The sequence below is a fragment of the Malurus melanocephalus genome, unplaced genomic scaffold (genome assembly GCF_030028575.1).
Source record: "Malurus melanocephalus ecotype Western Australia unplaced genomic scaffold, MMel_1.1 scaffold_371, whole genome shotgun sequence".
NCBI classification, from domain to species: Eukaryota; Metazoa; Chordata; class Aves; order Passeriformes; family Maluridae; genus Malurus; species Malurus melanocephalus.
This window is the reverse complement of record NW_026623603.1, coordinates 408,072-417,125: the sequence shown is the minus strand read 5'-3', so window position 1 is coordinate 417,125 and position 9,054 is coordinate 408,072. Positions and strand designations below refer to the sequence as shown.

Genomic DNA, 9,054 nt, shown 5'->3' with positions numbered 1-9,054 from the left:
GAAAGGAATTGTTCCCTGTGAGTGGGGGGAGGCCCTGGCACAGGGTGCCCAGAGAAGCTGTGGCTGCTCCTGGATCCCTGGAAATGTCCAAGACAAGGCTAGAAGGGGCTTGTAGCAGCCTGGGATGGTGGRAGGTGWCCCTGCCCGTGTCATGGGTGGGATGAGATGATCTTTAAGGTCCTTTCCAACCAGACCATTCTGGGTTTCTGTAATTTGGGAAGAGACCCGGAGCTGCAGGGCCTCAACAAAGCTCATATTGAGTGTGAAGCATTCACTGAGTAGAGCCCTGCAGCCCCTCCCAACAGTTTTGATGGAAGAATCACTACTGCCACCAGACTTTCTCCATCCTGTTCTTCCTTGTTACTGAGTCTTGGGTTCAGCCCCAAGATGAATGTCACAGAGCTTTATTGCAGCCATTTTTCTGAGGAAATAAGCCTGTCAACTTTTGTTGTCCATATGGCACAAGCTTTATATGGCTGACAGAGCCTGTACTCCCCATTTTTTGCCACTTTTGGAAATACCCGGTCCAGCAGCAGAGCCCCCTGGCACAGTGAGTGTTCCTTGGCTGCCACCAGGCAGGACCCTCCCACCATGAGGGCAACAGCCCTGTCGCACCCATCAGGGAAAGGGGAAAACTGCTGGGCACAATGTAAACTCATAGGAAACCCTTTATTAGTTTTGCAAGTAGGATTTGTTCCTACAAAAAAAAACTCAAAGGCTTCAACCAGGAAAAAACTTTCTTCTGATGAGCATTTTAACAAGCATTTCCATGTGCTGTATTGTCGCTGTTGGCCAGACAGCAGACACAAAATAACAGACACAAAGACACACATATACACACACAAAAAGTAACCCATTTATTCTGGGACAGGCCTCTTTTATCCACTTTAGCAATCAGTGCATACATTTGTGTCAAACATTGGTCAGTGAGGCTGTCACTTTCTACTTATCAGCATAGGATTGGTAGATTTGCAAAAGCTACAGTATTAGTAATGTTTATAATTGTAAGCTACTTGCATTATCAATTCTATATTCCAATCTCTTTTTCTCAAGGCAGCCAAGGACATGGCGTTYTTCTCCTACGCAGGCTGTTAACACTTCCCTACACCGTATCAAAACTGTGCATTCAAAGATCAAGATATTCAGGTGGCAGAATGGCTAAACAAGCAATGTCAGGGACATTTAAGGAATTTGGATTATTTCACAAACACAAGGTTCCTCAAAAGACTGGATGGAATCCAAAGGGATCTAAATCTCATTTTGGAGAGTGCAAAACATTCCTTTTGTTCTGACTTTAGCATTTTAACACCATTTTTGTCTGAATCCCTGATGGTCATCTTGCCCCTCCCCCCACCAGTTTCGATGTATTTTACATATTCATCAGCCTTTTGCAACCTTCTTTTGTCAGCTCAGCCGCYAAGGGATGAGAGCTGGTGCCTCACTCCAGCCTCTCAGACAGGAATTCAAAGCTACTCGAAAATCCTGCTGCACCCAACAGCCTTTTAAGGTCATGAAAACCAAGTCAAGCAAATTTAAATATAAATAATTTTAATTGAGGTCACATAAAAATATATTTTGAACAAGCAGTGAGAGGAGATTAAATTGTATGTGTAATTCTTGTTACAACTTGCCCCAAACCACCTCTGACATTTCAAATTCCTACTCCACATCTTGAAAACAAGTCTTTCTCCAATAGCTGCATTTAAGCTGTGGGCTCTAGGTTTCCATCTTCCTAAYACCTTTCAAAGAAGGATCTTCAAAGTAGCATGGACAGCTTTACTTCTGAGCATTCCTGTTGCTCCAGCAAGCCCCACATAAACCATTTGCCTGTAAAAAAACAGTAAAGACAGTTGAAAGGAGAACTCCTATTCAACTCTTTGCACTGAGCAGTTGATTAGCTGACATTCACTTTATATAAAAGTTAAAGTATCTGCAATGGATTTTTCTATTTTCTGTGTGCTGTCTGCATCCAATCTAGGCTTTAACTCCACGGGCAGGAGTTACTCCACTCTCAGGCATGCAGAGCGCTGCCAAAACCCGGCACCATCGAGTGCCAGGACGACCCCGCTGGTGCCAGGAGGACTCGGCAGCACCTTTCTCTCCCAGCAGCATAACACTGGCACAGGCACTGAGCAGCCACGGGCAGCTGACTACTGCTGGGAGAAAAAATCCAGAACTGGGGGGTTTAAASTGCAGAAAAAAGTGGAGGCACAAAGTACATATCTCTGGTGATCCCTCCTCTCATCAGGCCTTYCTCCAGTAAGTAGCACAGTAACCCACGTTAGTAAACCCATCGCCGGGTAAACTGTATTATTCCATCCTGACGACCCGAGGCTGGCACAGGAGCCAGCAGAGGCCTTTCAGTTAATTCAAGATAGCAAAATTAACAGGTTTTGCCCATTTCCCCTGGTTGGCTGACAGTCACACCTCACCCACGTTGCTCCAGAGGATCCCGAGCTCTCCCTCGGGGTGCCTCACGGGCAGATTATCYCTTCACATCTCCTCTCCGCAGGCTCCAGTGTCCTCCCGGAGGTGCCTCGCTCGGCTGTCCCAGCACAGCTCGGGGGTTTCAYAGACGATGGTGTCGGGACACCYCAGGGCCGCTCCTTCGGGTCACTGYGATCTCACACATCRGCTGAAGCCCTAAAGAGAGTACAAAACCCCATTAATTAAATCTMTATCAGAGAGCTCGGCGGCAGCGGCCTGGATTATAGGAAGGGAAAAAAGCCACCAAAAACGAGCAAAAGGCTGAGGAATTAGTGCTGAACGGCACAGCCCAGCAACACCCMCAGTCCCAGGGCACTGCGGCCTGCAGCGCATGGCAGCGGCAGARGTAAGTGAATTAGAAAAGTGGAGTATTTCAGGTGGCCGGTGTCCAGTGGGCGCCATACCTTCCCTTGTCSCGCCCTCACCTCATGGCGGCGGAGGCGGCGGCCGCTSATGGCAGCGAGCCGAKGAAGACCCGGCCCRGCCACAGCCGCCCKYTCCCCTCATGGCGACGGCCCCARAGAAAGGCCGATCTCRCTCACGCTGCAGAGRTGGYTCCACAGGCACCGCCCCACTCGCGKMGGCCGCTCCCCTCGGGGCGGGGAAAATCTCTCCATCATCTGTCAGAAAGCGGTTGCAGCTGGGAGGGACTTCAAAAATCATCTCGTCCCGCCCCTGCCATGGGCAGGGACATCTTCCGCTGTCCCAGGCTACTCCAAGCCCCATCCAACTTGGCCTTGGAAGTTTCCAGGGATCCAGGGGCAGCCACAGCTTCTCTGGGCACCCTGTGCCAGGGCCTCCCCATCCTCCCAGGGAACAATTCCTTCCCAATATCCCATCCATCCCTGCCCTCTGGCACTGGGAAGCCATTCCCTGTGTCCTGTCTCTCCATCCCTTGTTCCCAGTCCCTCTCCAGCTCTCCTGGAGCCCCTTTAGGCCTTGGAAGGGGCTCTGAGCTCTCCCTGGATCCTTCCCAGCCTGGCTCCAGAGCAGAGGGGCTCCAGCCCTGGGAGCATCTCCATGGGCTCCTCTGGCCTCTCTCCAGCAGCTCCAGCTCCTTCTGATGTTGGGGCCCAGGGCTGGGGCAGCTCTGCAGGGGGGGTCTCACAAGGGCAGAGTAGAGGGGGRCARTCCMCTCCCTCGCCTGCTGCCCACTGCTCTGTGGGCACAGCCCAGCACATGGGGGGTTTCTGGGCTCCCATTGYGCATTGTTAGCTCATGTCCAGCTTTTCATCCATGAGAATTCCCAAGTCCTTCTCCTCTGGTCAATGAACTTTTCTCCCAGTCTGTACTCATGCCTGAGATTTCCCTGACCTGGCACTGCACCTCAAAGAGTGCTCAATCTCCTAAAAGAGCAAAACACAGCATCAAGGCCATGGCTGCCTCATCATTGCCACTGTGCGTGGGCTGAGCAAAGCTGGTGTTAAGCCCAGACATGTGCCATGGGGGTACAAACACCTGCAATWTGTCACCATCACAGTCCCCAGCCRTGACAGACACYGMGGGGACTAAAATGCTACTCACTAGRGCCCAGACCTGCTTGGCTATGGGGCTGGAGGTATGGGCTGACCACCACAGTAAATGACAATGCACATCTGCAAATCTTTTGTTCCATAGRTTTACTGAATTTCTTCCCCCTCCCATGGTACTACCCTTCTCTTTTTCTCCWGTGACCAAATATGTGGCCAAATGGTGTTGAGCCAAAATCTGATCAGTATAGAAGGATCACAGTAGCAGCCCTGTGGTGCCAGAGCTGGAGGTGAGCAGTGATGTGGGGCAGGCAGCAAGCCCTGGGCACGGGTGTGTTCAGGGCTGAGGTGACAGTAAAGCATYGCTCTTGCTGCCACAGGAGCTGCAGACGTTGGTTACGCTGGGGTGTGTCCCACCCCAGGCTTGCAGCACACGTATTTTGAAGTATTGCAGTTCCATGCCAGTGCAAATCTTTTGAGTGGATGCACTGTGCTGGCAGACAGTGCTCATGTCCTGGTTTAACCCATCCTGCTAATTTATGTAAGCAAAATCATTTGGATGTGATCTCTCCATGATGCTGTAACTGAGCATTCACTCGAATGCTCAGGCTTCTGGAACCTGTTGAGTTGCTTTGAACACAAGCTGCAGGTCTGTGCTGGGATGCAGGGAGCTTAGGGGAGGCTGTGTCTAGACTAGAGGAGCTCTCCTGAAGGCTGGCTGGGCTTTTTTTTTTTTGTTTGTAGTAACTCATATCTCTAATCTGGCTTGGAACAAAGCATCTGAGTCCCTTCAGTCCYTGCCACAACACTTGCAGAAGAAAAGGAGGATCTGTTTAGCTGCCACCAAGCCAAGATGAACAACAGGGATTGGCTGCAGCTGGTGCAGAGAGCACATTCCTGTGRCAGAAAAGGKCTTCACTCCACACCCATGGCAGAGYTGYGGTTTTTCATCTGGTTTGACACTTTTTACCCAAAGTTCACAAAGGATGTGCAGGCCTTTGTTTGAGCCCCACTCCAAGGCCCACAAACAGGAGAAGCTGTGCACCCACAGGGAATCTATGCTCGGAAGTGAGAGGCACTGAGAGTTACTGAGTTCTGGTATTTGGCATTCAGGAAGCTTTTGAAGTATCTCCCTGATCCTGCTGAAAATGTCTTAATTAAAAGAGAYAAAGCATATTAATTTTGGCCCCATGCTACGCTGATGAATTAAACAGCTTCCAAACTGGAGCTGTGTCTTAGGGTCTTGGCAGAACCATCATCCAGCCATGTCTGTGGGGATGTRTCCTCAGCTAAGGGCAGTGAGACCTCCAGGAATAAGATCCTGAAATGCTCTGTGTCTGCTCTTMCCTGTCCCTCCATCAGACAGCTTTTCCTGTGCTGCACTGGGCACAGCTGGGAAAAGCTGTCCCTCACCAGGTTCATCACTGACAGGAGAAGAAGCATCAGCTTCTTCCCCTGCTCAGCACCAGCCTCTCTCTACCCTCACATAGCTGTGCCCTGGGCACAACAAACCCAGAGCTTCCTGGGATGAGGCAGGAYGAGACTGAGCCAGGGAGAAGCACCCCACATCCAGGAAGAATAGCTGTCTGCCTTGGGCTGAAAATAGAGCACGAAGCATTTGAAGAAGACAGAGTTGGAGTGGATGATTGCCTGAAGCAAGACACAGCTCCAGCTGAGCTCATCCCTGAGCTCTGAGAGCATAAGCACATGAGGAGCTTGGGGGAGGCATRCCAGGCTTTCTGGAAAGGCCTTGAAATGTCTCACTGGAGCACAAAGCCCAGGGAAAAACTTCCTTTGAATGGATCCCAAGTGAGGGAGGTCACAGTTACACTGCTGTGCCTGGGCATGGATACACAGAACACTGAGCTGATGTTAAGGAGACCAGGGAAGGTCTCTTGGCAGCATCACAACTTTTTTTTTCTGCTTATTTCAGGGTCAGATTTTTTGTTGCTGGCAGCTATTTCTGAGCTGACAATTATACCTCGTGTGCCTGAAGTGGGACACATCAGGGGCAAGCAGAGAGGCAGCTCAYCAGGCCTCTACATCCTGTGAGCTGGTGCTTGAGCTCAGTTTTCCAAGCTCCACAGATCCTGTGTTTACTGCTCTGGCTCTCCATGACCCTATGCGTGCGTCTCAGCATCGAGGTTGGTGAGGGTGCTCACAGTTCAGGTGATCTTGCTGAATTCCCCAGCTTCAATCCAGGAAGGAAAGAACCTTTACTGCTTGGATATGGCAGCTTGAACCAGAGATCCTTCCCCTGCAGCCCATGGCACATTTCTGAGAAAGGAAGTTAGCCCTCAGCACCCAAAGAGAGATACAGGTCAGATTTTTCAGCCYGGAACAAACAGCTTTAAAGCCACCTAATTCAACTAGGAAGAGAATGTTGATGGAATGAACCATTTGCACTCTATCCAAGCAAGATAGGAACTTTTCAATTGGAGACAGATTTTCTCTTAGCCCCTGACTTGTTCTGGAGTGCAATGGGCTTTGTGTCCACCTGAACCAGAGCCATCATCACATCCAGGGTGGRCATCAACCTGTTGGARCCAGKCYAGAGGAGGCACCAGGATGATCAGAGRGATGGGGCAGCTCTGCTGGGAGGAAAGGCTGAGAGAATTAGGATTGTTCAGCCTGGAGAAGAGAARCTTCAGGGTRACCTAATTGTGGCCTTCCMGTACCTGCAGGAATCAACAAGAAAGATGGAGAGAAACYAATTACAAGGGCCTGGAGCAYCAGGACAAGKGGGAATGGCTTCCCACTGSCAGAGGGCAGGRAAAGATGGGATATTGGGAAGGAATTGTTCCCTGGGAGGRTGGGGAGGYCCTGGCACARGGTGCCCAGAGAAGCTRTGRCTGCCCYKGRWYMAWKRAARKKKYCMARGSCMRGSYKGRMMWTKGGGSYTGRAGYAGYCTGGGATAGTGGAAGGTGTCCCTGCCCATGGCAGGGGGAGGAATAAAATGATTTTTAAAGTCCCTTCTGACCTAACCCATTCTGTGATTCCATGATCTGCTCTGACTGTACAGAGGGGCCATTTCCACTTCCCCGCTGCCATCACAAGATGGCATTCCAGACCTAAAAGCTGAGCCAGCTCAGCCGATACTCAGAGATCTTTTCCAGACCCTGGRGTGTCCAGCCCTAGAAGAAGCTGTGGATTTAACCCTGCCTGCTGAGCTCCTCTGCCAGGTCTCAGCCCCGACATTGCCTTTTAATCACATCCCTTAATGCCAAGGCTGTGCTTTAAGCCCCTGGACTGAAACACTGCCGCCGTTACTCTGTAACCTCTGAGCCATCTAATTGCWCTGTGTTAAGCCACTTACAGTTTTGACAGTGAATGGCATGCAGAGCACTTTAATCTTGACCTGCAACACCTCCAGCTTTTGCAGGGCTTCCTCGGCCCCCGAGCAGACACTGTTAATCAGACCAAGCCGTGAGGTAGTTTAAGATACAGACAAAGTGAGCAAAATGAATCTGACTCATTTTGTTATAAAGCACTGTTGAAGGTAGAACTGTCTTTTCTTTGCTTGAGAATTATTTGGGAGACCAATGAGAAGTCTTTAAATAATTTATAACTTCAATAACAAAAAAGAAGAGAAAAACCACTCCTCTTAGGTATGTTTTTTTCAGAAAGAAAGCTTATTTTGTGTTAGGTGCATAAAGCCCTTGTGCAGTGTGTTATCCCCTCTGTGTCCCTCCTGCTGTTGTGGGAACAGGTCCTGCCTAGAGCCCCCTGCTCACCTACAGCACAGCCAACAGCCACAGCTCAGTGTGGCCACAGTGGCGACGAGCTTCCAGATCACTGACACCCCACACCTACAGGACAGGACCCCCACTGAAGCTCAGSCCTGGAACTTTCCTTGTCCTGTGAGGGATGCTGCAGGAGCACCTTGGTTCCTGGAAGGACCCTCAGACACATGTTGTAGCTGTACCTCTGACTGTATTTTCCAGACAAACTTCAGATCTGTGCTGTAGCTGTACCTCCATCCCTGTCCTTGGCTCATCTCCTCTGGCTCCTGGGTCATCTGGGCTCTGGACTGGGGTCATTGCAMGCTGGCCCTGAGATGGTGACCCTGTGACCAGCACCTGGCCGTTCTCAGAGCTGGTGGGCCTCTACCTGCTGATGGGAACAGTATCTCTGCTAAGGTTATCCTGGCTCCCCTTCCCTTAGGGAACTGCTGACCTTTGCYGCTCTGCTGGACTCATCATTTTGTTGTAAGAGAGTGAGTACAAACCCTATTTGTCGGCACATCAGCCTGCTCATCTCTGGCTTCCCTGGGTGCCAGGGAGAGGGAGCTGTCCTGCTGTCCTGCTGTGCTATTCCATGGCTGTGTCAGGGAGACGAAGGCAGGGCTGGGTTGACATGAGGCTCGCTGTTCCCACACATGAATTGGTGCTCCAGCCTTCATCCACCAGTTGTTGCCTGCAAGAAGAACCCAYGATCCARCCATCTCCTTCCCTGGCCAAGGGCRTGCAGCCTCCCACAGGGGCTYGGTGTGTGCCAGGTTCTGGGTGACAGCTCTGCCAGCACAGCTCRCCAGGGATGGCAGTGGGGCAGGATCTGCTGCTCAGCTGTTTTGGAGGCTGAGGCTGGCTGTGTCCCTCTGGGCAGCTCAGGGAAAGGCTGCTCAGGCTGTTCCCTTTGCCGTGGAGCTGGAGAGCAACCTTGCTTGGTCCAGAGGAAAGAGCAGTCAGAAAAGGTTATATAAACCCCAGTCAGCCTGCCAGAGGGGTGGGTGCTGCAGCAGCAAGAGCAGTGTCACTCTGGATGTGGTGGGCAGGAGCGCCCTGCCTGTGGGAYCCTGCCTCCCCTGGGCCCGCAGCCCCTCGCCCCTCTCCCCACTTCCCTCCACACCTGCCTGCATCTCCTGACCCTGTCAGAACCTGGTCTTTTGTTGTTCCAAATGCGCTTGGGCAGCTCGAGGAGCTTGTACAGCTCCCTCTCTTCTGGGCTGAAACTGCTGCACAGCAATCTCTTTTTCCATTTCATCTCTGGCAGAGCCCTGGAGTTTTCCTCCCTTTCTCTTCCACCCTCCTCTCCTCCTGCTGAGCTTTTCCCTGGCCCACTCTCCTTCCCTGGTGTCCCTTTCTGCTCCCAACTCCT

The 9,054-nt window shown here is 51.4% G+C and overlaps 1 non-coding gene across 1 annotated transcript; it reads right to left on the bottom strand.

The window, feature by feature from the left end:
* Positions 1–1,958: 1,958 nt before the first annotated feature.
* LOC130580919 (small nucleolar RNA SNORA74) lies at positions 1,959–2,161 on the bottom strand. The gene has a single exon (XR_008966165.1). It is a non-coding gene; the product is annotated as a small nucleolar RNA SNORA74 (small nucleolar RNA).
* Positions 2,162–9,054: the final 6,893 nt, after the last annotated feature.